Source organism: Brachyhypopomus gauderio, unplaced genomic scaffold (genome assembly GCF_052324685.1).
Source record: "Brachyhypopomus gauderio isolate BG-103 unplaced genomic scaffold, BGAUD_0.2 sc92, whole genome shotgun sequence".
Lineage (NCBI taxonomy): Eukaryota > Metazoa > Chordata > Actinopteri > Gymnotiformes > Hypopomidae > Brachyhypopomus > Brachyhypopomus gauderio.
In genome coordinates, this window is record NW_027506913.1 from 657256 (window position 1) to 684490 (window position 27235).

The 27235-nt window shown below is 41.8% G+C and overlaps 21 non-coding genes across 21 annotated transcripts; 12 read left to right on the forward strand and 9 right to left on the reverse strand.

The window, feature by feature from the left end:
- Positions 1-711: 711 nt before the first annotated feature.
- Positions 712-783, forward strand: trnae-uuc (transfer RNA glutamic acid (anticodon UUC)). The gene has a single exon. It is a non-coding gene; the product is annotated as a tRNA-Glu (tRNA).
- Positions 784-1135: 352 nt separating this feature from the next.
- On the reverse strand, positions 1136-1207 carry trnaw-cca (transfer RNA tryptophan (anticodon CCA)). Its single transcript has one exon. It is a non-coding gene; the product is annotated as a tRNA-Trp (tRNA).
- Positions 1208-2022: 815 nt separating this feature from the next.
- Positions 2023-2094, forward strand: trnag-ucc (transfer RNA glycine (anticodon UCC)). The gene has a single exon. It is a non-coding gene; the product is annotated as a tRNA-Gly (tRNA).
- Positions 2095-3333: 1239 nt separating this feature from the next.
- Positions 3334-3405, forward strand: trnag-ucc (transfer RNA glycine (anticodon UCC)). The gene has a single exon. It is a non-coding gene; the product is annotated as a tRNA-Gly (tRNA).
- A 1240-nt stretch (positions 3406-4645) lies between these two features.
- trnag-ucc (transfer RNA glycine (anticodon UCC)) lies at positions 4646-4717 on the forward strand. Its single transcript has one exon. It is a non-coding gene; the product is annotated as a tRNA-Gly (tRNA).
- Positions 4718-5069: 352 nt separating this feature from the next.
- Positions 5070-5141, reverse strand: trnaw-cca (transfer RNA tryptophan (anticodon CCA)). Its single transcript has one exon. It is a non-coding gene; the product is annotated as a tRNA-Trp (tRNA).
- Positions 5142-5956: 815 nt separating this feature from the next.
- On the forward strand, positions 5957-6028 carry trnag-ucc (transfer RNA glycine (anticodon UCC)). The gene has a single exon. It is a non-coding gene; the product is annotated as a tRNA-Gly (tRNA).
- Positions 6029-6380: 352 nt separating this feature from the next.
- trnaw-cca (transfer RNA tryptophan (anticodon CCA)) lies at positions 6381-6452 on the reverse strand. Its single transcript has one exon. It is a non-coding gene; the product is annotated as a tRNA-Trp (tRNA).
- An 815-nt stretch (positions 6453-7267) lies between these two features.
- trnag-ucc (transfer RNA glycine (anticodon UCC)) lies at positions 7268-7339 on the forward strand. Its single transcript has one exon. It is a non-coding gene; the product is annotated as a tRNA-Gly (tRNA).
- A 1664-nt stretch (positions 7340-9003) lies between these two features.
- Positions 9004-9075, reverse strand: trnaw-cca (transfer RNA tryptophan (anticodon CCA)). The gene has a single exon. It is a non-coding gene; the product is annotated as a tRNA-Trp (tRNA).
- Positions 9076-9889: 814 nt separating this feature from the next.
- On the forward strand, positions 9890-9961 carry trnag-ucc (transfer RNA glycine (anticodon UCC)). Its single transcript has one exon. It is a non-coding gene; the product is annotated as a tRNA-Gly (tRNA).
- A 1664-nt stretch (positions 9962-11625) lies between these two features.
- trnaw-cca (transfer RNA tryptophan (anticodon CCA)) lies at positions 11626-11697 on the reverse strand. The gene has a single exon. It is a non-coding gene; the product is annotated as a tRNA-Trp (tRNA).
- Positions 11698-12511: 814 nt separating this feature from the next.
- trnag-ucc (transfer RNA glycine (anticodon UCC)) lies at positions 12512-12583 on the forward strand. The gene has a single exon. It is a non-coding gene; the product is annotated as a tRNA-Gly (tRNA).
- A 1239-nt stretch (positions 12584-13822) lies between these two features.
- trnag-ucc (transfer RNA glycine (anticodon UCC)) lies at positions 13823-13894 on the forward strand. The gene has a single exon. It is a non-coding gene; the product is annotated as a tRNA-Gly (tRNA).
- A 5173-nt stretch (positions 13895-19067) lies between these two features.
- On the forward strand, positions 19068-19139 carry trnag-ucc (transfer RNA glycine (anticodon UCC)). Its single transcript has one exon. It is a non-coding gene; the product is annotated as a tRNA-Gly (tRNA).
- A 352-nt stretch (positions 19140-19491) lies between these two features.
- Positions 19492-19563, reverse strand: trnaw-cca (transfer RNA tryptophan (anticodon CCA)). Its single transcript has one exon. It is a non-coding gene; the product is annotated as a tRNA-Trp (tRNA).
- A 1239-nt stretch (positions 19564-20802) lies between these two features.
- On the reverse strand, positions 20803-20874 carry trnaw-cca (transfer RNA tryptophan (anticodon CCA)). The gene has a single exon. It is a non-coding gene; the product is annotated as a tRNA-Trp (tRNA).
- A 2126-nt stretch (positions 20875-23000) lies between these two features.
- Positions 23001-23072, forward strand: trnag-ucc (transfer RNA glycine (anticodon UCC)). Its single transcript has one exon. It is a non-coding gene; the product is annotated as a tRNA-Gly (tRNA).
- Positions 23073-24312: 1240 nt separating this feature from the next.
- trnag-ucc (transfer RNA glycine (anticodon UCC)) lies at positions 24313-24384 on the forward strand. Its single transcript has one exon. It is a non-coding gene; the product is annotated as a tRNA-Gly (tRNA).
- A 352-nt stretch (positions 24385-24736) lies between these two features.
- Positions 24737-24808, reverse strand: trnaw-cca (transfer RNA tryptophan (anticodon CCA)). The gene has a single exon. It is a non-coding gene; the product is annotated as a tRNA-Trp (tRNA).
- A 1239-nt stretch (positions 24809-26047) lies between these two features.
- trnaw-cca (transfer RNA tryptophan (anticodon CCA)) lies at positions 26048-26119 on the reverse strand. The gene has a single exon. It is a non-coding gene; the product is annotated as a tRNA-Trp (tRNA).
- Positions 26120-27235: the final 1116 nt, after the last annotated feature.

Here is a 27235-nt window from a genome sequence, read left to right on the forward strand (position 1 = left end):
CTTAAAGTTTCACCAATTCAAGAGGAGAGTAATGGTGAGGGAAGAAAGTACCAAAGGGAGGGAATCTTCAGGCAGAATCCCTGAGCTCTCTGCTTTCTTCTCAACCTGAGTAGTCTATGCATGATTCTGTGTTAGTATCTGTCGATTCGGCCCTTGAAAGGCAATACAGCTAAAGGTAACGTTTCTTGTTTATCATGCACCTGAGATGTAACAAAACGGAGGACCTTTCAAGAAAGGCTCTTGAGCAGAGTTACTTCAGAAAGTGAAGTAACGAAAAGAAAAACATTCTCATGTTACAATAGATTGGTGAGTGTGAAGAATAGCATCAAGTTAAAGACCTGGCAAGATTGGAACGAAGATGAGAAGAAAGTAAATGTGTTTTAGTTTAGTTTCTTATTTTTCCATGAGTATTCAAGTGCTTAGTGACTACATGAAGTTTTGATTCTTCAGTTTGCGTTGAAGACAACCATTGATTGGACCTTACAGACTGTCAGCGGAAGTCCATTCCACCACCTTGTGGACTGACAGAGAAGATTCTTGTTGCATGTCTTGTCGGCATCTTGAAGGGATGGTGGCACGAATAAAGCAATAATAGAGGCTTAAAGGCAGCCAGGTGCTGTAGTGGCTTGATAAGTGCTTTTACGCATGTGAGAAGCGATCCAGTTATGGGAGACTGCAATGGCCAAGATGCAAGGTAAAGAAAATATGTAGGCGTTGGTGGTATAGTGGTGAGCATAGCTGCCTTTCAAGCAATTGACCCGGGTTCGATTCCCGGCCAACGCATCTCATTATACATGGATACCTGATGTTATTCACAAAACGTGGTACTTTGCCACTCACGTTTATTGATGGCAACCAAAGCTCATGTTTTACAGATTGCTCCTGCTTTTTACCTTCAGAGATAACTCATGCAATACAGAACGATATAGGAGTCAAGACCTTCAAAAACACTGTGCTTTAATATGTTCTGGTTACATTGACACCTTACTCACAGCTGCACAGATGACCGTGACTCTTACATCGTTTTTAAACGAAGTGATACAAAGCGTTGTTATTTCTCAAAATCAGAATGAGGCCAAAGAGACCTGCATGCTGAAGCTGCGGCCCCATTTTCATGTTGCTATAAAGAAGCTTTTGACCCCGACGTGATTTGAACACGTAACCTTCTGATCTGGAGTCAGACACGCTACCGTTGCGCCACGAGGTCCAACGCATAGAAGTCTAGCTAAAAAAATGGAACAAGGCAGTCAGATGTTTTAGTTCAATAGCTCTTCCAATATATTTTGATTTTTTTCATTCCCTCTTGTCTGCCTTAAAGTTTCACCAATTCAAGAGGAGAGTAATGGTGAGGGAAGAAAGTACCAAAGGGAGGGAATCTTCAGGCAGAATCCCTGAGCTCTCTGCTTTCTTCTCAACCTGAGTAGTCTATGCATGATTCTGTGTTAGTATCTGTCGATTCGGCCCTTGAAAGGCAATACAGCTAAAGGTAACGTTTCTTGTTTATCATGCACCTGAGATGTAACAAAACGGAGGACCTTTCAAGAAAGGCTCTTGAGCAGAGTTACTTCAGAAAGTGAAGTAACGAAAAGAAAAACATTCTCATGTTACAATAGATTGGTGAGTGTGAAGAATAGCATCAAGTTAAAGACCTGGCAAGATTGGAACGAAGATGAGAAGAAAGTAAATGTGTTTTAGTTTAGTTTCTTATTTTTCCATGAGTATTCAAGTGCTTAGTGACTACATGAAGTTTTGATTCTTCAGTTTGCGTTGAAGACAACCATTGATTGGACCTTACGGACTGTCAGCGGAAGTCCATTCCACCACCTTGTGGACTGACAGAGAAGATTCTTGTTGCATGTCTTGTCGGCATCTTGAAGGGATGGTGGCACGAATAAAGCAATAATAGAGGCTTAAAGGCAGCCAGGTGCTGTAGTGGCTTGATAAGTGCTTTTACGCATGTGAGAAGCGATCCAGTTATGGGAGACTGCAATGGCCAAGATGCAAGGTAAAGAAAATATGTAGGCGTTGGTGGTATAGTGGTGAGCATAGCTGCCTTCCAAGCAGTTGACCCGGGTTCGATTCCCGTCCAACGCATCTCATTATACATGGATACCTGATGTTATTCACAAAACGTGGTACTTTGCCACTCACGTTTTTTGATGGCAACCAAAGCTCATGTTTTACAGATTGCTCCTGCTTTTTACCTTCAGAGATAACTCATGCAATACAGAACGATATAGGAGTCAACACCTTCAAAAACACTGTGCTTTAATATGTTCTGGTTACATTGACACCTTACTCACAGCTGCACAGATGACCGTGACTCTTACATCGTTTTTAAACGAAGTGATACAAAGCGTTGTTATTTCTCAAAATCAGAATGAGGCCAAAGTGACCTGCATGCTGAAGCTGCGGCCCCATTTTCATGTTGCTATAAAGAAGCTTTTGACCCCGACATGATTTGAACACGTAACCTTCTGACCTGGAGTCAGACGCGCTACCGTTGCGCAACGAGGTCCAACACGTAGAAGTCTAGCTAAAAAAATGGAACAAGGCAGTCAGATGTTTTAGTTCAATAGCTCTTCCAATATATTTTGATTTTTTTCATTCCCTCTTGTCTGCCTTAAAGTTTCACCAATTCAAGAGGAGAGTAATGGTGAGGGAAGAAAGTACCAAAGGGAGGGAATCTTCAGGCAGAATCCCTGAGCTCTCTGCTTTCTTCTCAACCTGAGTAGTCTATGCATGATTCTGTGTTAGTATCTGTCGATTCGGCCCTTGAAAGGCAATACAGCTAAAGGTAACGTTTCTTGTTTATCATGCACCTGAGATGTAACAAAACGGAGGACCTTTCAAGAAAGGCTCTTGAGCAGAGTTACTTCAGAAAGTGAAGTAACGAAAAGAAAAACATTCTCATGTTACAATAGATTGGTGAGTGTGAAGAATAGCATCAAGTTAAAGACCTGGCAAGATTGGAACGAAGATGAGAAGAAAGTAAATGTGTTTTAGTTTAGTTTCTTATTTTTCCATGAGTATTCAAGTGCTTAGTGACTACATGAAGTTTTGATTCTTCAGTTTGCGTTGAAGACAACCATTGATTGGACCTTACGGACTGTCAGCGGAAGTCCATTCCACCACCTTGTGGACTGACAGAGAAGATTCTTGTTGCATGTCTTGTCGGCATCTTGAAGGGATGGTGGCACGAATAAAGCAATAATAGAGGCTTAAAGGCAGCCAGGTGCTGTAGTGGCTTGATAAGTGCTTTTACGCATGTGAGAAGCGATCCAGTTATGGGAGACTGCAATGGCCAAGATGCAAGGTAAAGAAAATATGTAGGCGTTGGTGGTATAGTGGTGAGCATAGCTGCCTTCCAAGCAGTTGACCCGGGTTTGATTCCCGGCCAACGCATCTCATTATACATGGATACCTGATGTTATTCACAAAACGTGGTACTTTGCCACTCACGTTTTTTGATGGCAACCAAAGCTCATGTTTTACAGATTGCTCCTGCTTTTTACCTTCAGAGATAACTCATGCAATACAGAACGATATAGGAGGCAACACCTTCAAAAACACTGTGCTTTAATATGTTCTGGTTACATTGACACCTTACTCACAGCTGCACAGATGACCGTGACTCTTACATCGTTTTTAAACGAAGTGATACAAAGCGTTGTTATTTCTCAAAATCAGAATGAGGCCAAAGTGACCTGCATGCTGAAGCTGCGGCCCCATTTTCATGTTGCTATAAAGAAGCTTTTGACCCCGACATGATTTGAACACGTAACCTTCTGACCTGGAGTCAGACGCGCTACCGTTGCGCAACGAGGTCCAACGCATAGAAGTCTAGCTAAAAAAATGGAACAAGGCAGTCAGATGTTTTAGTTCAATAGCTCTTCCAATATATTTTGATTTTTTTCATTCCCTCTTGTCTGCCTTAAAGTTTCACCAATTCAAGAGGAGAGTAATGGTGAGGGAAGAAAGTACCAAAGGGAGGGAATCTTCAGGCAGAATCCCTGAGCTCTCTGCTTTCTTCTCAACCTGAGTAGTCTATGCATGATTCTGTGTTAGTATCTGTCGATTCGGCCCTTGAAAGGCAATACAGCTAAAGGTAACGTTTCTTGTTTATCATGCACCTGAGATGTAACAAAACGGAGGACCTTTCAAGAAAGGCTCTTGAGCAGAGTTACTTCAGAAAGTGAAGTAACGAAAAGAAAAACATTCTCATGTTACAATAGATTGGTGAGTGTGAAGAATAGCATCAAGTTAAAGACCTGGCAAGATTGGAACGAAGATGAGAAGAAAGTAAATGTGTTTTAGTTTAGTTTCTTATTTTTCCATGAGTATTCAAGTGCTTAGTGACTACATGAAGTTTTGATTCTTCAGTTTGCGTTGAAGACAACCATTGATTGGACCTTACGGACTGTCAGCGGAAGTCCATTCCACCACCTTGTGGACTGACAGAGAAGATTCTTGTTGCATGTCTTGTCGGCATCTTGAAGGGATGGTGGCACGAATAAAGCAATAATAGAGGCTTAAAGGCAGCCAGGTGCTGTAGTGGCTTGATAAGTGCTTTTACGCATGTGAGAAGCGATCCAGTTATGGGAGACTGCAATGGCCAATATGCAAGGTAAAGAGAAATATGTAGGTGTTGGTGGTATAGTGGTGAGCATAGCTGCCTTCCAAGCAGTTGACCCGGGTTCGATTCCCGGCCAACGCATCTCATTATACATGGATACCTGATGTTATTCACAAAACGTGGTACTTTGCCACTCACGTTTTTTGATGGCAACCAAAGCTCATGTTTTACAGATTGCTCCTGCTTTTTACCTTCAGAGATAACTCATGCAATACAGAACGATATAGGAGTCAACACCTTCAAAAACACTGTGCTTTAATATGTTCTGGTTACATTGACACCTTACTCACAGCTGCACAGATGACCGTGACTCTTACATCGTTTTTAAACGAAGTGATACAAAGCGTTGTTATTTCTCAAAATCAGAATGAGGCCAAAGTGACCTGCATGCTGAAGCTGCGGCCCCATTTTCATGTTGCTATAAAGAAGCTTTTGACCCCGACGTGATTTGAACACGTAACCTTCTGATCTGGAGTGAGACGCGCTACCGTTGCGCCACGAGGTCCAACGCATAGAAGTCTAGCTAAAAAAATGGAACAAGGCAGTCAGATGTTTTAGTTCAATAGCTCTTCCAATATATTTTGATTTTTTTCATTCCCTCTTGTCTGCCTTAAAGTTTCACCAATTCAAGAGGAGAGTAATGGTGAGGGAAGAAAGTACCAAAGGGAGGGAATCTTCAGGCAGAATCCCTGAGCTCTCTGCTTTCTTCTCAACCTGAGTAGTCTATGCATGATTCTGTGTTAGTATCTGTCGATTCGGCCCTTGAAAGGCAATACAGCTAAAGGTAACGTTTCTTGTTTATCATGCACCTGAGATGTAACAAAACGGAGGACCTTTCAAGAAAGGCTCTTGAGCAGAGTTACTTCAGAAAGTGAAGTAACGAAAAGAAAAACATTCTCATGTTACAATAGATTGGTGAGTGTGAAGAATAGCATCAAGTTAAAGACCTGGCAAGATTGGAACGAAGATGAGAAGAAAGTAAATGTGTTTTAGTTTAGTTTCTTATTTTTCCATGAGTATTCAAGTGCTTAGTGACTACATGAAGTTTTGATTCTTCAGTTTGCGTTGAAGACAACCATTGATTGGACCTTACAGACTGTCAGCGGAAGTCCATTCCACCACCTTGTGGACTGACAGAGAAGATTCTTGTTGCATGTCTTGTCGGCATCTTGAAGGGATGGTGGCACGAATAAAGCAATAATAGAGGCTTAAAGGCAGCCAGGTGCTGTAGTGGCTTGATAAGTGCTTTTACGCATGTGAGAAGCGATCCAGTTATGAGAGACTGCAATGGCCAAGATGCAAGGTAAAGAAAATATGTAGGCGTTGGTGGTATAGTGGTGAGCATAGCTGCCTTCCAAGCAGTTGACCCGGGTTCGATTCCCGGCCAACGCATCTCATTATACATGGATACCTGATGTTATTCACAAAACGTGGTACTTTGCCACTCACGTTTTTTGATGGCAACCAAAGCTCATGTTTTACAGATTGCTCCTGCTTTTTACCTTCAGAGATAACTCATGCAATACAGAACGATATAGGAGTCAACACCTTCAAAAACACTGTGCTTTAATATGTTCTGGTTACATTGACACCTTACTCACAGCTGCACAGATGACCGTGACTCTTACATCGTTTTTAAACGAAGTGATACAAAGCGTTGTTATTTCTCAAAATCAGAATGAGGCCAAAGTGACCTGCATGCTGAAGCTGCGGCCCCATTTTCATGTTGCTATAAAGAAGCTTTTGACCCCGACGTGATTTGAACACGTAACCTTCTGATCTGGAGTGAGACACGCTACCGTTGCGCCACGAGGTCCAACGCATAGAAGTCTAGCTAAAAAAATGGAACAAGGCAGTCAGATGTTTTAGTTCAATAGCTCTTCCAATATATTTTGATTTTTTTCATTCCCTCTTGTCTGCCTTAAAGTTTCACCAATTCAAGAGGAGAGTAATGGTGAGGGAAGAAAGTACCAAAGGGAGGGAATCTTCAGGCAGAATCCCTGAGCTCTCTGCTTTCTTCTCAACCTGAGTAGTCTATGCATGATTCTGTGTTAGTATCTGTCGATTCGGCCCTTGAAAGGCAATACAGCTAAAGGTAACGTTTCTTGTTTATCATGCACCTGAGATGTAACAAAACGGAGGACCTTTCAAGAAAGGCTCTTGAGCAGAGTTACTTCAGAAAGTGAAGTAACGAAAAGAAAAACATTCTCATGTTACAATAGATTGGTGAGTGTGAAGAATAGCATCAAGTTAAAGACCTGGCAAGATTGGAACGAAGATGAGAAGAAAGTAAATGTGTTTTAGTTTAGTTTCTTATTTTTCCATGAGTATTCAAGTGCTTAGTGACTACATGAAGTTTTGATTCTTCAGTTTGCGTTGAAGACAACCATTGATTGGACCTTACAGACTGTCAGCGGAAGTCCATTCCACCACCTTGTGGACTGACAGAGAAGATTCTTGTTGCATGTCTTGTCGGCATCTTGAAGGGATGGTGGCACGAATAAAGCAATAATAGAGGCTTAAAGGCAGCCAGGTGCTGTAGTGGCTTGATAAGTGCTTTTACGCATGTGAGAAGCGATCCAGTTATGGGAGACTGCAATGGCCAAGATGCAAGGTAAAGAAAATATGTAGGCGTTGGTGGTATAGTGGTGAGCATAGCTGCCTTCCAAGCAGTTGACCCGGGTTCGATTCCCGTCCAACGCATCTCATTATACATGGATACCTGATGTTATTCACAAAACGTGGTACTTTGCCACTCACGTTTTTTGATGGCAACCAAAGCTCATGTTTTACAGATTGCTCCTGCTTTTTACCTTCAGAGATAACTCATGCAATACAGAACGATATAGGAGTCAACACCTTCAAAAACACTGTGCTTTAATATGTTCTGGTTACATTGACACCTTACTCACAGCTGCACAGATGACCGTGACTCTTACATCGTTTTTAAACGAAGTGATACAAAGCGTTGTTATTTCTCAAAATCAGAATGAGGCCAAAGTGACCTGCATGCTGAAGCTGCGGCCCCATTTTCATGTTGCTATAAAGAAGCTTTTGACCCCGACATGATTTGAACACGTAACCTTCTGACCTGGAGTCAGACACGCTACCGTTGCGCAACGAGGTCCAACGCGTAGAAGTCTAGCTAAAAAAATGGAACAAGGCAGTCAGATGTTTTAGTTCAATAGCTCTTCCAATATATTTTGATTTTTTTCATTCCCTCTTGTCTGCCTTAAAGTTTCACCAATTCAAGAGGAGAGTAATGGTGAGGGAAGAAAGTACCAAAGGGAGGGAATCTTCAGGCAGAATCCCTGAGCTCTCTGCTTTCTTCTCAACCTGAGTAGTCTATGCATGATTCTGTGTTAGTATCTGTCGATTCGGCCCTTGAAAGGCAATACAGCTAAAGGTAACGTTTCTTGTTTATCATGCACCTGAGATGTAACAAAACGGAGGACCTTTCAAGAAAGGCTCTTGAGCAGAGTTACTTCAGAAAGTGAAGTAACGAAAAGAAAAACATTCTCATGTTACAATAGATTGGTGAGTGTGAAGAATAGCATCAAGTTAAAGACCTGGCAAGATTGGAACGAAGATGAGAAGAAAGTAAATGTGTTTTAGTTTAGTTTCTTATTTTTCCATGAGTATTCAAGTGCTTAGTGACTACATGAAGTTTTGATTCTTCAGTTTGCGTTGAAGACAACCATTGATTGGACCTTACGGACTGTCAGCGGAAGTCCATTCCACCACCTTGTGGACTGACAGAGAAGATTCTTGTTGCATGTCTTGTCGGCATCTTGAAGGGATGGTGGCACGAATAAAGCAATAACAGAGGCTTAAAGGCAGCCAGGTGCTGTAGTGGCTTGATAAGTGCTTTTATGCATGTGAGAAGCGATCCAGTTATGGGAGACTGCAATGGCCAAGATGCAAGGTAAAGAGACATATGTAGGCGTTAGTGGTATAGTGGTGAGCATAGCTGCCTTCCAAGCAGTTGACCCGGGTTGGATTCCTGGCCAACGCATCTCATTATCCATGGATACCTGATGTTATTCACAAAACGTGGTACTTTGCCACTCACGTTTATTGATGGCAACCAAAGCTCATGTTTTACAGATTGCTCCTGCTTTTTACCTTCAGAGATAACTCATGCAATACAGAACGATATAGGAGTCAACACCTTCAAAAACACTGTGCTTTAATATGTTCTGGTTACATTGACACCTTACTCACAGCTGCACAGATGACCGTGACTCTTACATCGTTTTTAAATGAAGTGATACAAAGCGTTGTTATTTCTCAAAATCAGAATGAGGCCAAAGAGACCTGCATGCTGAAGCTGCGGCCCCATTTTCATGTTGCTATAAAGAAGCTTTTGACCCCGACGTGATTTGAACACGTAACCTTCTGATCTGGAGTCAGACACGCTACCGTTGCGCCACGAGGTCTAATACGTAGAAGTCTAGCTAAAAAAATGGAACAAGGCAGTCAGATGTTTTAGTTCAATAGCTCTTCCAATGTATTTTGATTTTTTTCATTCCCTCTCGTCTGCCTTAAAGTTTCACCAATTCAAGAGGAGAGTAATGGTGAGGGAAGAACGTACCAAAGGGAGGGAATCTTCAGGCAGAATCCCTGAGCTCTCTGCTTTCTTCTCAACCTGAGTAGTCTATGCATGATTCTGTGTTAGTATCTGTCGATTCGGCCCTTGAAAGGCAATACAGCTAAAGGTAACGTTTCTTGTTTATCATGCACCTGAGATGTAACAAAACGGAGGACCTTTCAAGAAAGGCTCTTGAGCAGAGTTACTTCAGAAAGTGAAGTAACGAAAAGAAAAACATTCTCATGTTACAATAGATTGGTGAGTGTGAAGAATAGCATCAAGTTAAAGACCTGGCAAGATTGGAACGAAGATGAGAAGAAAGTAAATGTGTTTTAGTTTAGTTTCTTATTTTTCCATGAGTATTCAAGTCTTAGTGACTACATGAAGTTTTGATTCTTCAGTTTGCGTTGAAGACAACCATTGATTGGACCTTACGGACTGTCAGCGGAAGTCCATTCCATCACCTTGTGGACTGACAGAGAAGATTCTTGTTGCATGTCTTGTCGGCATCTTGAAGGGATGGTGGCACGAATAAAGCAATAATAGAGGCTTAAAGGCAGCCAGGTGCTGTAGTGGCTTGATAAGTGCTTTTATGCATGTGAGAAGCGATCCAGTTATGGGAGACTGCAATGGCCAAGATGCAAGGTAAAGAAAATATGTAGGCGTTGGTGGTATAGTGGTGAGCATAGCTGCCTTCCAAGCAGTTGACCCGGGTTGGATTCCTGGCCAACGCATCTCATTATACATGGATACCTGATGTTATTCACAAAACGTGGTACTTTGCCACTCACGTTTATTGATGGCAACCAAAGCTCATGTTTTACAGATTGCTCCTGCTTTTTACCTTCAGAGATAACTCATGCAATACAGAACGATATAGGAGTCAACACCTTCAAAAACACTGTGCTTTAATATGTTCTGGTTACATTGACACCTTACTCACAGCTGCACAGATGACCGTGACTCTTATATCGTTTTTAAATGAAGTGATACAAAGCGTTGTTATTTCTCAAAATCACAATGAGGCCAAAGAGACCTGCATGCTGAAGCTGCGGCCCCATTTTCATGTTGCAATAAAGAAGCTTTTGAACCTGGCGTGATTTGAAAACGTAACCTTCTGATCTGGAGTCAGACGCGATACCGTTGCGCCACGAGGTCTAATACGTAGAAGTCTAGCTAAAAAAATGGAACAAGGCAGTCAGATGTTTTAGTTCAATAGCTCTTCCAATGTATTTTGATTTTTTTCATTCCCTCTCGTCTGCCTTAAAGTTTCACCAATTCAAGAGGAGAGTAATGGTGAGGGAAGAACGTACCAAAGGGAGGGAATCTTCAGGCAGAATCCCTGAGCTCTCTGCTTTCTTCTCAACCTGAGTAGTCTATGCATGATTCTGTGTTAGTATCTGTCGATTCGGCCCTTGAAAGGCAATACAGCTAAAGGTAACGTTTCTTGTTTATCATGCACCTGAGATGTAACAAAACGGAGGACCTTTCAAGAAAGGCTCTTGAGCAGAGTTACTTCAGAAAGTGAAGTAACGAAAAGAAAAACATTCTCATGTTACAATAGATTGGTGAGTGTGAAGAATAGCATCAAGTTAAAGACCTGGCAAGATTGGAACGAAGATGAGAAGAAAGTAAATGTGTTTTAGTTTAGTTTCTTATTTTTCCATGAGTATTCAAGTGCTTAGTGACTACATGAAGTTTTGATTCTTCAGTTTGCGTTGAAGACAACCATTGATTGGACCTTACGGACTGTCAGCGGAAGTCCATTCCACCACCTTGTGGACTGACAGAGAAGATTCTTGTTGCATGTCTTGTCGGCATCTTGAAGGGATGGTGGCACGAATAAAGCAATAACAGAGGCTTAAAGGCAGCCAGGTGCTGTAGTGGCTTGATAAGTGCTTTTATGCATGTGAGAAGCGATCCAGTTATGGGAGACTGCAATGGCCAAGATGCAAGGTAAAGAGACATATGTAGGCGTTAGTGGTATAGTGGTGAGCATAGCTGCCTTCCAAGCAGTTGACCCGGGTTGGATTCCTGGCCAACGCATCTCATTATCCATGGATACCTGATGTTATTCACAAAACGTGGTACTTTGCCACTCACGTTTATTGATGGCAACCAAAGCTCATGTTTTACAGATTGCTCCTGCTTTTTACCTTCAGAGATAACTCATGCAATACAGAACGATATAGGAGTCAACACCTTCAAAAACACTGTGCTTTAATATGTTCTGGTTACATTGACACCTTACTCACAGCTGCACAGATGACCGTGACTCTTACATCGTTTTTAAATGAAGTGATACAAAGCGTTGTTATTTCTCAAAATCAGAATGAGGCCAAAGAGACCTGCATGCTGAAGCTGCGGCCCCATTTTCATGTTGCTATAAAGAAGCTTTTGACCCCGACGTGATTTGAACACGTAACCTTCTGATCTGGAGTCAGACACGCTACCGTTGCGCCACGAGGTCTAATACGTAGAAGTCTAGCTAAAAAAATGGAACAAGGCAGTCAGATGTTTTAGTTCAATAGCTCTTCCAATGTATTTTGATTTTTTTCATTCCCTCTCGTCTGCCTTAAAGTTTCACCAATTCAAGAGGAGAGTAATGGTGAGGGAAGAACGTACCAAAGGGAGGGAATCTTCAGGCAGAATCCCTGAGCTCTCTGCTTTCTTCTCAACCTGAGTAGTCTATGCATGATTCTGTGTTAGTATCTGTCGATTCGGCCCTTGAAAGGCAATACAGCTAAAGGTAACGTTTCTTGTTTATCATGCACCTGAGATGTAACAAAACGGAGGACCTTTCAAGAAAGGCTCTTGAGCAGAGTTACTTCAGAAAGTGAAGTAACGAAAAGAAAAACATTCTCATGTTACAATAGATTGGTGAGTGTGAAGAATAGCATCAAGTTAAAGACCTGGCAAGATTGGAACGAAGATGAGAAGAAAGTAAATGTGTTTTAGTTTAGTTTCTTATTTTTCCATGAGTATTCAAGTCTTAGTGACTACATGAAGTTTTGATTCTTCAGTTTGCGTTGAAGACAACCATTGATTGGACCTTACGGACTGTCAGCGGAAGTCCATTCCATCACCTTGTGGACTGACAGAGAAGATTCTTGTTGCATGTCTTGTCGGCATCTTGAAGGGATGGTGGCACGAATAAAGCAATAATAGAGGCTTAAAGGCAGCCAGGTGCTGTAGTGGCTTGATAAGTGCTTTTATGCATGTGAGAAGCGATCCAGTTATGGGAGACTGCAATGGCCAAGATGCAAGGTAAAGAAAATATGTAGGCGTTGGTGGTATAGTGGTGAGCATAGCTGCCTTCCAAGCAGTTGACCCGGGTTGGATTCCTGGCCAACGCATCTCATTATACATGGATACCTGATGTTATTCACAAAACGTGGTACTTTGCCACTCACGTTTATTGATGGCAACCAAAGCTCATGTTTTACAGATTGCTCCTGCTTTTTACCTTCAGAGATAACTCATGCAATACAGAACGATATAGGAGTCAACACCTTCAAAAACACTGTGCTTTAATATGTTCTGGTTACATTGACACCTTACTCACAGCTGCACAGATGACCGTGACTCTTATATCGTTTTTAAATGAAGTGATACAAAGCGTTGTTATTTCTCAAAATCACAATGAGGCCAAAGAGACCTGCATGCTGAAGCTGCGGCCCCATTTTCATGTTGCAATAAAGAAGCTTTTGAACCTGGCGTGATTTGAAAACGTAACCTTCTGATCTGGAGTCAGACGCGATACCGTTGCGCCACGAGGTCTAATACGTAGAAGTCTAGCTAAAAAAATGGAACAAGGCAGTCAGATGTTTTAGTTCAATAGCTCTTCCAATGTATTTTGATTTTTTTCATTCCCTCTCGTCTGCCTTAAAGTTTCACCAATTCAAGAGGAGAGTAATGGTGAGGGAAGAACGTACCAAAGGGAGGGAATCTTCAGGCAGAATCCCTGAGCTCTCTGCTTTCTTCTCAACCTGAGTAGTCTATGCATGATTCTGTGTTAGTATCTGTCGATTCGGCCCTTGAAAGGCAATACAGCTAAAGGTAACGTTTCTTGTTTATCATGCACCTGAGATGTAACAAAACGGAGGACCTTTCAAGAAAGGCTCTTGAGCAGAGTTACTTCAGAAAGTGAAGTAACGAAAAGAAAAACATTCTCATGTTACAATAGATTGGTGAGTGTGAAGAATAGCATCAAGTTAAAGACCTGGCAAGATTGGAACGAAGATGAGAAGAAAGTAAATGTGTTTTAGTTTAGTTTCTTATTTTTCCATGAGTATTCAAGTCTTAGTGACTACATGAAGTTTTGATTCTTCAGTTTGCGTTGAAGACAACCATTGATTGGACCTTACGGACTGTCAGCGGAAGTCCATTCCACCACCTTGTGGACTGACAGAGAAGATTCTTGTTGCATGTCTTGTCGGCATCTTGAAGGGATGGTGGCACGAATAAAGCAATAATAGAGGCTTAAAGGCAGCCAGGTGCTGTAGTGGCTTGATAAGTGCTTTTATGCATGTGAGAAGCGATCCAGTTATGGGAGACTGCAATGGCCAAGATGCAAGGTAAAGAGACATATGTAGTCGTTGGTGGTATAGTGGTGAGCATAGCTGCCTTCCAAGCAGTTGACCCGGGTTCGATTCCCGGCCAACGCATCTCATTATACATGGATACCTGATGTTATTCACAAAACGTGGTACTTTGCCACTCACGTTTATTGATGGCAACCAAAGCTCATGTTTTACAGATTGCTCCTGCTTTTTACCTTCAGAGATAACTCATGCAATACAGAACGATATAGGAGTCAACACCTTCAAAAACACTGTGCTTTAATATGTTCTGGTTACATTGACACCTTACTCACAGCTGCACAGATGACCGTGACTCTTACATCGTTTTTAAATGAAGTGATACAAAGCGTTGTTATTTCTCAAAATCAGAATGAGGCCAAAGAGACCTGCATGCTGAAGCTGCGGCCCCATTTTCATGTTGCTATAAAGAAGCTTTTGACCCCGACGTGATTTGAAAACGTAACCTTCTGATCTGGAGTCAGACACGATACCGTTGCGCCACGAGGTCTAATACGTAGAAGTCTAGCTAAAAAAATGGAACAAGGCAGTCAGATGTTTTAGTTCAATAGCTCTTCCAATGTATTTTGATTTTTTTCATTCCCTCTCGTCTGCCTTAAAGTTTCACCAATTCAAGAGGAGAGTAATGGTGAGGGAAGAACGTACCAAAGGGAGGGAATCTTCAGGCAGAATCCCTGAGCTCTCTGCTTTCTTCTCAACCTGAGTAGTCTATGCATGATTCTGTGTTAGTATCTGTCGATTCGGCCCTTGAAAGGCAATACAGCTAAAGGTAACGTTTCTTGTTTATCATGCACCTGAGATGTAACAAAACGGAGGACCTTTCAAGAAAGGCTCTTGAGCAGAGTTACTTCAGAAAGTGAAGTAACGAAAAGAAAAACATTCTCATGTTACAATAGATTGGTGAGTGTGAAGAATAGCATCAAGTTAAAGACCTGGCAAGATTGGAACGAAGATGAGAAGAAAGTAAATGTGTTTTAGTTTAGTTTCTTATTTTTCCATGAGTATTCAAGTCTTAGTGACTACATGAAGTTTTGATTCTTCAGTTTGCGTTGAAGACAACCATTGATTGGACCTTACGGACTGTCAGCGGAAGTCCATTCCATCACCTTGTGGACTGACAGAGAAGATTCTTGTTGCATGTCTTGTCGGCATCTTGAAGGGATGGTGGCACGAATAAAGCAATAATAGAGGCTTAAAGGCAGCCAGGTGCTGTAGTGGCTTGATAAGTGCTTTTATGCATGTGAGAAGCGATCCAGTTATGGGAGACTGCAATGGCCAAGATGCAAGGTAAAGAGACATATGTAGGAGTTAGTGGTATAGTGGTGAGCATAGCTGCCTTCCAAGCAGTTGACCCGGGTTGGATTCCTGGCCAACGCATCTCATTATACATGGATACCTGATGTTATTCACAAAACGTGGTACTTTGCCACTCACGTTTATTGATGGCAACCAAAGCTCATGTTTTACAGATTGCTCCTGCTTTTTACCTTCAGAGATAACTCATGCAATACAGAACGATATAGGAGTCAACACCTTCAAAAACACTGTGCTTTAATATGTTCTGGTTACATTGACACCTTACTCACAGCTGCACAGATGACCGTGACTCTTACATCGTTTTTAAATGAAGTGATACAAAGCGTTGTTATTTCTCAAAATCAGAATGAGGCCAAAGAGACCTGCATGCTGAAGCTGCGGCCCCATTTTCATGTTGCAATAAAGAAGCTTTTGACCCTGGCGTGATTTGAAAACGTAACCTTCTGATCTGGAGTCAGACACGCTACCGTTGCGCCACGAGGTCTAATACGTAGAAGTCTAGCTAAAAAAATGGAACAAGGCAGTCAGATGTTTTAGTTCAATAGCTCTTCCAATGTATTTTGATTTTTTTCATTCCCTCTCGTCTGCCTTAAAGTTTCACCAATTCAAGAGGAGAGTAATGGTGAGGGAAGAACGTACCAAAGGGAGGGAATCTTCAGGCAGAATCCCTGAGCTCTCTGCTTTCTTCTCAACCTGAGTAGTCTATGCATGATTCTGTGTTAGTATCTGTCGATTCGGCCCTTGAAAGGCAATACAGCTAAAGGTAACGTTTCTTGTTTATCATGCACCTGAGATGTAACAAAACGGAGGACCTTTCAAGAAAGGCTCTTGAGCAGAGTTACTTCAGAAAGTGAAGTAACGAAAAGAAAAACATTCTCATGTTACAATAGATTGGTGAGTGTGAAGAATAGCATCAAGTTAAAGACCTGGCAAGATTGGAACGAAGATGAGAAGAAAGTAAATGTGTTTTAGTTTAGTTTCTTATTTTTCCATGAGTATTCAAGTCTTAGTGACTACATGAAGTTTTGATTCTTCAGTTTGCGTTGAAGACAACCATTGATTGGACCTTACGGACTGTCAGCGGAAGTCCATTCCATCACCTTGTGGACTGACAGAGAAGATTCTTGTTGCATGTCTTGTCGGCATCTTGAAGGGATGGTGGCACGAATAAAGCAATAATAGAGGCTTAAAGGCAGCCAGGTGCTGTAGTGGCTTGATAAGTGCTTTTATGCATGTGAGAAGCGATCCAGTTATGGGAGACTGCAATGGCCAAGATGCAAGGTAAAGAGACATATGTAGGAGTTAGTGGTATAGTGGTGAGCATAGCTGCCTTCCAAGCAGTTGACCCGGGTTGGATTCCTGGCCAACGCATCTCATTATACATGGATACCTGATGTTATTCACAAAACGTGGTACTTTGCCACTCACGTTTATTGATGGCAACCAAAGCTCATGTTTTACAGATTGCTCCTGCTTTTTACCTTCAGAGATAACTCATGCAAGACAGAACGATATAGGAGTCAACACCTTCAAAAACACTGTGCTTTAATATGTTCTGGTTACATTGACACCTTACTCACAGCTGCACAGATGACCGTGACTCTTATATCGTTTTTAAATGAAGTGATACAAAGCGTTGTTATTTCTCAAAATCACAATGAGGCCAAAGAGACCTGCATGCTGAAGCTGCGGCCCCATTTTCATGTTGCAATAAAGAAGCTTTTGACCCTGGCGTGATTTGAAAACGTAACCTTCTGATCTGGAGTCAGACGCGATACCGTTGCGCCACGAGGTCTAATACGTAGAAGTCTAGCTAAAAAAATGGAACAAGGCAGTCAGATGTTTTAGTTCAATAGCTCTTCCAATGTATTTTGATTTTTTTCATTCCCTCTCGTCTGCCTTAAAGTTTCACCAATTCAAGAGGAGAGTAATGGTGAGGGAAGAACGTACCAAAGGGAGGGAATCTTCAGGCAGAATCCCTGAGCTCTCTGCTTTCTTCTCAACCTGAGTAGTCTATGCATGATTCTGTGTTAGTATCTGTCGATTCGGCCCTTGAAAGGCAATACAGCTAAAGGTAACGTTTCTTGTTTATCATGCACCTGAGATGTAACAAAACGGAGGACCTTTCAAGAAAGGCTCTTGAGCAGAGTTACTTCAGAAAGTGAAGTAACGAAAAGAAAAACATTCTCATGTTACAATAGATTGGTGAGTGTGAAGAATAGCATCAAGTTAAAGACCTGGCAAGATTGGAACGAAGATGAGAAGAAAGTAAATGTGTTTTAGTTTAGTTTCTTATTTTTCCATGAGTATTCAAGTCTTAGTGACTACATGAAGTTTTGATTCTTCAGTTTGCGTTGAAGACAACCATTGATTGGACCTTACGGACTGTCAGCGGAAGTCCATTCCATCACCTTGTGGACTGACAGAGAAGATTCTTGTTGCATGTCTTGTCGGCATCTTGAAGGGATGGTGGCACGAATAAAGCAATAATAGAGGCTTAAAGGCAGCCAGGTGCTGTAGTGGCTTGATAAGTGCTTTTATGCATGTGAGAAGCGATCCAGTTATGGGAGACTGCAATGGCCAAGATGCAAGGTAAAGAGACATATGTAGGAGTTAGTGGTATAGTGGTGAGCATAGCTGCCTTCCAAGCAGTTGACCCGGGTTGGATTCCTGGCCAACGCATCTCATTATACATGGATACCTGATGTTATTCACAAAACGTGGTACTTTGCCACTCACGTTTATTGATGGCAACCAAAGCTCATGTTTTACAGATTGCTCCTGCTTTTTACCTTCAGAGATAACTCATGCAAGACAGAACGATATAGGAGTCAACACCTTCAAAAACACTGTGCTTTAATATGTTCTGGTTACATTGACACCTTACTCACAGCTGCACAGATGACCGTGACTCTTATATCGTTTTTAAATGAAGTGATACAAAGCGTTGTTATTTCTCAAAATCACAATGAGGCCAAAGAGACCTGCATGCTGAAGCTGCGGCCCCATTTTCATGTTGCAATAAAGAAGCTTTTGACCCTGGCGTGATTTGAAAACGTAACCTTCTGATCTGGAGTCAGACGCGATACCGTTGCGCCACGAGGTCTAATACGTAGAAGTCTAGCTAAAAAAATGGAACAAGGCAGTCAGATGTTTTAGTTCAATAGCTCTTCCAATGTATTTTGATTTTTTTCATTCCCTCTCGTCTGCCTTAAAGTTTCACCAATTCAAGAGGAGAGTAATGGTGAGGGAAGAACGTACCAAAGGGAGGGAATCTTCAGGCAGAATCCCTGAGCTCTCTGCTTTCTTCTCAACCTGAGTAGTCTATGCATGATTCTGTGTTAGTATCTGTCGATTCGGCCCTTGAAAGGCAATACAGCTAAAGGTAACGTTTCTTGTTTATCATGCACCTGAGATGTAACAAAACGGAGGACCTTTCAAGAAAGGCTCTTGAGCAGAGTTACTTCAGAAAGTGAAGTAACGAAAAGAAAAACATTCTCATGTTACAATAGATTGGTGAGTGTGAAGAATAGCATCAAGTTAAAGACCTGGCAAGATTGGAACGAAGATGAGAAGAAAGTAAATGTGTTTTAGTTTAGTTTCTTATTTTTCCATGAGTATTCAAGTGCTTAGTGACTACATGAAGTTTTGATTCTTCAGTTTGCGTTGAAGACAACCATTGATTGGACCTTACGGACTGTCAGCGGAAGTCCATTCCACCACCTTGTGGACTGACAGAGAAGATTCTTGTTGCATGTCTTGTCGGCATCTTGAAGGGATGGTGGCACGAATAAAGCAATAATAGAGGCTTAAAGGCAGCCAGGTGCTGTAGTGGCTTGATAAGTGCTTTTACGCATGTGAGAAGCGATCCAGTTATGGGAGACTGCAATGGCCAATATGCAAGGTAAAGAGAAATATGTAGGCGTTGGTGGTATAGTGGCGAGCATAGCTGCCTTCCAAGCAGTTGACTCGGGTTCGATTCCCGGCCAACGCATCTCATTATACATGGATACCTGATGTTATTCACAAAACGTGGTACTTTGCCACTCACGTTTATTTATGGCAACCAAAGCTCATGTTTTACAGATTGCTCCTGCTTTTTACCTTCAGAGATAACTCATGCAATACAGAACGATATAGGAGTCAACACCTTCAAAAACACTGTGCTTTAATATGTTCTGGTTACATTGACACCTTACTCACAGCTGCACAGATGACCGTGACTCTTACATCGTTTTTAAACGAAGTGATACAAAGCGTTGTTATTTCTCAAAATCAGAATGAGGCCAAAGTGACCTGCATGCTGAAGCTGCGGCCCCATTTTCATGTTGCTATAAAGAAGCTTTTGACCCCGACGTGATTTGAACACGTAACCTTCTGATCTGGAGTGAGACGCGCTACCGCTGCGCCACGAGGTCCAACGCATAGAAGTCTAGCTAAAAAAATGGAACAAGGCAGTCAGATGTTTTAGTTCAATAGCTTTTCCAATATATTTTGATTTTTTTCATTCCCTCTTGTCTGCCTTAAAGTTTCACCAATTCAAGAGGAGAGTAATGGTGAGGGAAGAAAGTACCAAAGGGAGGGAATCTTCAGGCAGAATCCCTGAGCTCTCTGCTTTCTTCTCAACCTGAGTAGTCTATGCATGATTCTGTGTTAGTATCTGTCGATTCGGCCCTTGAAAGGCAATACAGCTAAAGGTAACGTTTCTTGTTTATCATGCACCTGAGATGTAACAAAACGGAGGACCTTTCAAGAAAGGCTCTTGAGCAGAGTTACTTCAGAAAGTGAAGTAACGAAAAGAAAAACATTCTCATGTTACAATAGATTGGTGAGTGTGAAGAATAGCATCAAGTTAAAGACCTGGCAAGATTGGAACAAAGATGAGAAGAAAGTAAATGTGTTTTAGTTTAGTTTCTTATTTTTCCATGAGTATTCAAGTCTTAGTGACTACATGAAGTTTTGATTCTTCAGTTTGCGTTGAAGACAACCATTGATTGGACCTTACGGACTGTCAGCGGAAGTCCATTCCACCACCTTGTGGACTGACAGAGAAGATTCTTGTTGCATGTCTTGTCGGCATCTTGAAGGGATGGTGGCACGAATAAAGCAATAATAGAGGCTTAAAGGCAGCCAGGTGCTGTAGTGGCTTGATAAGTGCTTTTATGCATGTGAGAAGCGATCCAGTTATGGGAGACTGCAATGGCCAAGATGCAAGGTAAAGAGACATATGTAGGCGTTAGTGGTATAGTGGTGAGCATAGCTGCCTTCCAAGCAGTTGACCCGGGTTGGATTCCTGGCCAACGCATCTCATTATACATGGATACCTGATGTTATTCACAAAACGTGGTACTTTGCCACTCACGTTTATTGATGGCAACCAAAGCTCATGTTTTACAGATTGCTCCTGCTTTTTACCTTCAGAGATAACTCATGCAATACAGAACGATATAGGAGTCAAGACCTTCAAAAACACTGTGCTTTAATATGTTCTGGTTACATTGACACCTTACTCACAGCTGCACAGATGACCGTGACTCTTACATCGTTTTTAAATGAAGTGATACAAAGCGTTGTTATTTCTCAAAATCAGAATGAGGCCAAAGAGACCTGCATGCTGAAGCTGCGGCCCCATTTTCATGTTGCTATAAAGAAGCTTTTGACCCCGACGTGATTTGAACACATAACCTTCTGATCTGGAGTCAGACACGCTACCGTTGCGCCACAAGGTCTAATACGTAGAAGTCTAGCTAAAAAAATGGAACAAGGCAGTCAGATGTTTTAGTTCAATAGCTCTTCCAATGTATTTTGATTTTTTTCATTCCCTCTCGTCTGCCTTAAAGTTTCACCAATTCAAGAGGAGAGTAATGGTGAGGGAAGAACGTACCAAAGGGAGGGAATCTTCAGGCAGAATCCCTGAGCTCTCTGCTTTCTTCTCAACCTGAGTAGTCTATGCATGATTCTGTGTTAGTATCTGTCGATTCGGCCCTTGAAAGGCAATACAGCTAAAGGTAACGTTTCTTGTTTATCATGCACCTGAGATGTAACAAAACGGAGGACCTTTCAAGAAAGGCTCTTGAGCAGAGTTACTTCAGAAAGTGAAGTAACGAAAAGAAAAACATTCTCATGTTACAATAGATTGGTGAGTGTGAAGAATAGCATCAAGTTAAAGACCTGGCAAGATTGGAACGAAGATGAGAAGAAAGTAAATGTGTTTTAGTTTAGTTTCTTATTTTTCCATGAGTATTCAAGTCTTAGTGACTACATGAAGTTTTGATTCTTCAGTTTGCGTTGAAGACAACCATTGATTGGACCTTACGGACTGTCAGCGGAAGTCCATTCCACCACCTTGTGGACTGACAGAGAAGATTCTTGTTGCATGTCTTGTCGGCATCTTGAAGGGATGGTGGCACGAATAAAGCAATAATAGAGGCTTAAAGGCAGCCAGGTGCTGTAGTCGCTTGATAAGTGCTTTTATGCATGTGAGAAGCGATCCAGTTATGGGAGACTGCAATGGCCAAGATGCAAGGTAAAGAGACATATGTAGGAGTTAGTGGTATAGTGGTGAGCATAGCTGCCTTCCAAGCAGTTGACCCGGGTTGGATTCCTGGCCAACGCATCTCATTATACATGGATACCTGATGTTATTCACAAAACGTGGTACTTTGCCACTCACGTTTATTGATGGCAACCAAAGCTCATGTTTTACAGATTGCTCCTGCTTTTTACCTTCAGAGATAACTCATGCAATACAGAACGATATAGGAGTCAACACCTTCAAAAACACTGTGCTTTAATATGTTCTGGTTACATTGACACCTTACTCACAGCTGCACAGATGACCGTGACTCTTATATCGTTTTTAAATGAAGTGATACAAAGCGTTGTTATTTCTCAAAATCACAATGAGGCCAAACAGACCTGCATGCTGAAGCTGCGGCCCCATTTTCATGTTGCTATAAAGAAGCTTTTGACCCCGGCGTGATTTGAAAACGTAACCTTCTGATCTGGAGTCAGACGCGATACCGTTGCGCCACGAGGTCTAATACGTAGAAGTCTAGCTAAAAAAATGGAACAAGGCAGTCAGATGTTTTAGTTCAATAGCTCTTCCAATGTATTTTGATTTTTTTCATTCCCTCTCGTCTGCCTTAAAGTTTCACCAATTCAAGAGGAGAGTAATGGTGAGGGAAGAACGTACCAAAGGGAGGGAATCTTCAGGCAGAATCCCTGAGCTCTCTGCTTTCTTCTCAACCTGAGTAGTCTATGCATGATTCTGTGTTAGTATCTGTCGATTCGGCCCTTGAAAGGCAATACAGCTAAAGGTAACGTTTCTTGTTTATCATGCACCTGAGATGTAACAAAACGGAGGACCTTTCAAGAAAGGCTCTTGAGCAGAGTTACTTCAGAAAGTGAAGTAACGAAAAGAAAAACATTCTCATGTTACAATAGATTGGTGAGTGTGAAGAATAGCATCAAGTTAAAGACCTGGCAAGATTGGAACGAAGATGAGAAGAAAGTAAATGTGTTTTAGTTTAGTTTCTTATTTTTCCATGAGTATTCAAGTCTTAGTGACTACATGAAGTTTTGATTCTTCAGTTTGCGTTGAAGACAACCATTGATTGGACCTTACGGACTGTCAGCGGAAGTCTATTCCACCACCTTGTGGACTGACAGAGAAGATTCTTGTTGCATGTCTTGTCAGCATCTTGAAGGGATGGTGGCACGAATAAAGCAATAATAGAGGCTTAAAGGCAGCCAGGTGCTGTAGTGGCTTGATAAGTGCTTTTATGCCTGTGAGAAGCGATCCAGTTATGGGAGACTGCAATGGCCAAGATGCAAGGTAAAGAGACATATGTAGTCGTTGGTGGTATAGTGGTGAGCATAGCTGCCTTCCAAGCAGTTGACCTGGGTTCGATTCCCGGCCAACGCATCTCATTATACATGGATACCTGATGTTATTCACAAAACGTGGTACTTTGCCACTCACGTTTATTGATGGCAACCAAAGCTCATGTTTTACAGATTGCTCCTGCTTTTTACCTTCAGAGATAACTCATGCAATACAGAACAATATAGGAGTCAACACCTTCAAAAACACTGTGCTTTAATATGTTCTGGTTACATTGACACCTTACTCACAGCTGCACAGATGACCGTGACTCTTACATCGTTTTTAAATGAAGTGATACAAAGCGTTGTTATTTCTCAAAATCAGAATGAGGCCAAAGAGACCTGCATGCTGAAGCTGCGGCCCCATTTTCATGTTGCTATAAAGAAGCTTTTGACCCCGGCGTGATTTGAAAATGTAACCTTCTGATCTGGAGTCAGACGCGATACCGTTGCGCCACGAGGTCTAATACGTAGAAGTCTAGCTAAAAAAATGGAACAAGGCAGTCAGATGTTTTAGTTCAATAGCTCTTCCAATGTATTTTGATTTTTTTCATTCCCTCTCGTCTGCCTTAAAGTTTCACCAATTCAAGAGGAGAGTAATGGTGAGGGAAGAACGTACCAAAGGGAGGGAATCTTCAGGCAGAATCCCTGAGCTCTCTGCTTTCTTCTCAACCTGAGTAGTCTATGCATGATTCTGTGTTAGTATCTGTCGATTCGGCCCTTGAAAGGCAATACAGCTAAAGGTAACGTTTCTTGTTTATCATGCACCTGAGATGTAACAAAACGGAGGACCTTTCAAGAAAGGCTCTTGAGCAGAGTTACTTCAGAAAGTGAAGTAACGAAAAGAAAAACATTCTCATGTTACAATAGATTGGTGAGTGTGAAGAATAGCATCAAGTTAAAGACCTGGCAAGATTGGAACGAAGATGAGAAGAAAGTAAATGTGTTTTAGTTTAGTTTCTTATTTTTCCATGAGTATTCAAGTGCTTAGTGACTACATGAAGTTTTGATTCTTCAGTTTGCGTTGAAGACAACCATTGATTGGACCTTACGGACTGTCAGCGGAAGTCCATTCCACCACCTTGTGGACTGACAGAGAAGATTCTTGTTGCATGTCTTGTCGGCATCTTGAAGGGATGGTGGCACGAATAAAGCAATAATAGAGGCTTAAAGGCAGCCAGGTGCTGTAGTGGCTTGATAAGTGCTTTTACGCATGTGAGAAGCGATCCAGTTATGGGAGACTGCAATGGCCAATATGCAAGGTAAAGAGAAATATGTAGGCGTTGGTGGTATAGTGGCGAGCATAGCTGCCTTCCAAGCAGTTGACTCGGGTTCGATTCCCGGCCAACGCATCTCATTATACATGGATACCTGATGTTATTCACAAAACGTGGTACTTTGCCACTCACGTTTATTTATGGCAACCAAAGCTCATGTTTTACAGATTGCTCCTGCTTTTTACCTTCAGAGATAACTCATGCAATACAGAACGATATAGGAGTCAACACCTTCAAAAACACTGTGCTTTAATATGTTCTGGTTACATTGACACCTTACTCACAGCTGCACAGATGACCGTGACTCTTACATCGTTTTTAAACGAAGTGATACAAAGCGTTGTTATTTCTCAAAATCAGAATGAGGCCAAAGTGACCTGCATGCTGAAGCTGCGGCCCCATTTTCATGTTGCTATAAAGAAGCTTTTGACCCCGACGTGATTTGAACACGTAACCTTCTGATCTGGAGTGAGACGCGCTACCGCTGCGCCACGAGGTCCAACGCATAGAAGTCTAGCTAAAAAAATGGAACAAGGCAGTCAGATGTTTTAGTTCAATAGCTTTTCCAATATATTTTGATTTTTTTCATTCCCTCTTGTCTGCCTTAAAGTTTCACCAATTCAAGAGGAGAGTAATGGTGAGGGAAGAAAGTACCAAAGGGAGGGAATCTTCAGGCAGAATCCCTGAGCTCTCTGCTTTCTTCTCAACCTGAGTAGTCTATGCATGATTCTGTGTTAGTATCTGTCGATTCGGCCCTTGAAAGGCAATACAGCTAAAGGTAACGTTTCTTGTTTATCATGCACCTGAGATGTAACAAAACGGAGGACCTTTCAAGAAAGGCTCTTGAGCAGAGTTACTTCAGAAAGTGAAGTAACGAAAAGAAAAACATTCTCATGTTACAATAGATTGGTGAGTGTGAAGAATAGCATCAAGTTAAAGACCTGGCAAGATTGGAACAAAGATGAGAAGAAAGTAAATGTGTTTTAGTTTAGTTTCTTATTTTTCCATGAGTATTCAAGTCTTAGTGACTACATGAAGTTTTGATTCTTCAGTTTGCGTTGAAGACAACCATTGATTGGACCTTACGGACTGTCAGCGGAAGTCCATTCCACCACCTTGTGGACTGACAGAGAAGATTCTTGTTGCATGTCTTGTCGGCATCTTGAAGGGATGGTGGCACGAATAAAGCAATAATAGAGGCTTAAAGGCAGCCAGGTGCTGTAGTGGCTTGATAAGTGCTTTTATGCATGTGAGAAGCGATCCAGTTATGGGAGACTGCAATGGCCAAGATGCAAGGTAAAGAGACATATGTAGGCGTTAGTGGTATAGTGGTGAGCATAGCTGCCTTCCAAGCAGTTGACCCGGGTTGGATTCCTGGCCAACGCATCTCATTATACATGGATACCTGATGTTATTCACAAAACGTGGTACTTTGCCACTCACGTTTATTGATGGCAACCAAAGCTCATGTTTTACAGATTGCTCCTGCTTTTTACCTTCAGAGATAACTCATGCAATACAGAACGATATAGGAGTCAACACCTTCAAAAACACTGTGCTTTAATATGTTCTGGTTACATTGACACCTTACTCACAGCTGCACAGATGACCGTGACTCTTACATCGTTTTTAAATGAAGTGATACAAAGCGTTGTTATTTCTCAAAATCAGAATGAGGCCAAAGAGACCTGCATGCTGAAGCTGCGGCCCCATTTTCATGTTGCTATAAAGAAGCTTTTGACCCCAACGTGATTTGAACACATAACCTTCTGATCTGGAGTCAGACACGCTACCGTTGCGCCACAAGGTCTAATACGTAGAAGTCTAGCTAAAAAAATGGAACAAGGCAGTCAGATGTTTTAGTTCAATAGCTCTTCCAATGTATTTTGATTTTTTTCATTCCCTCTCGTCTGCCTTAAAGTTTCACCAATTCAAGAGGAGAGTAATGGTGAGGGAAGAACGTACCAAAGGGAGGGAATCTTCAGGCAGAATCCCTGAGCTCTCTGCTTTCTTCTCAACCTGAGTAGTCTATGCATGATTCTGTGTTAGTATCTGTCGATTCGGCCCTTGAAAGGCAATACAGCTAAAGGTAACGTTTCTTGTTTATCATGCACCTGAGATGTAACAAAACGGAGGACCTTTCAAGAAAGGCTCTTGAGCAGAGTTACTTCAGAAAGTGAAGTAACGAAAAGAAAAACATTCTCATGTTACAATAGATTGGTGAGTGTGAAGAATAGCATCAAGTTAAAGACCTGGCAAGATTGGAACGAAGATGAGAAGAAAGTAAATGTGTTTTAGTTTAGTTTCTTATTTTTCCATGAGTATTCAAGTCTTAGTGACTACATGAAGTTTTGATTCTTCAGTTTGCGTTGAAGACAACCATTGATTGGACCTTACGGACTGTCAGCGGAAGTCCATTCCACCACCTTGTGGACTGACAGAGAAGATTCTTGTTGCATGTCTTGTCGGCATCTTGAAGGGATGGTGGCACGAATAAAGCAATAATAGAGGCTTAAAGGCAGCCAGGTGCTGTAGTGGCTTGATAAGTGCTTTTATGCATGTGAGAAGCGATCCAGTTATGGGAGACTGCAATGGCCAAGATGCAAGGTAAAGAGACATATGTAGGAGTTAGTGGTATAGTGGTGAGCATAGCTGCCTTCCAAGCAGTTGACCCGGGTTGGATTCCTGGCCAACGCATCTCATTATACATGGATACCTGATGTTATTCACAAAACGTGGTACTTTGCCACTCACGTTTATTGATGGCAACCAAAGCTCATGTTTTACAGATTGCTCCTGCTTTTTACCTTCAGAGATAACTCATGCAATACAGAACGATATAGGAGTCAACACCTTCAAAAACACTGTGCTTTAATATGTTCTGGTTACATTGACACCTTACTCACAGCTGCACAGATGACCGTGA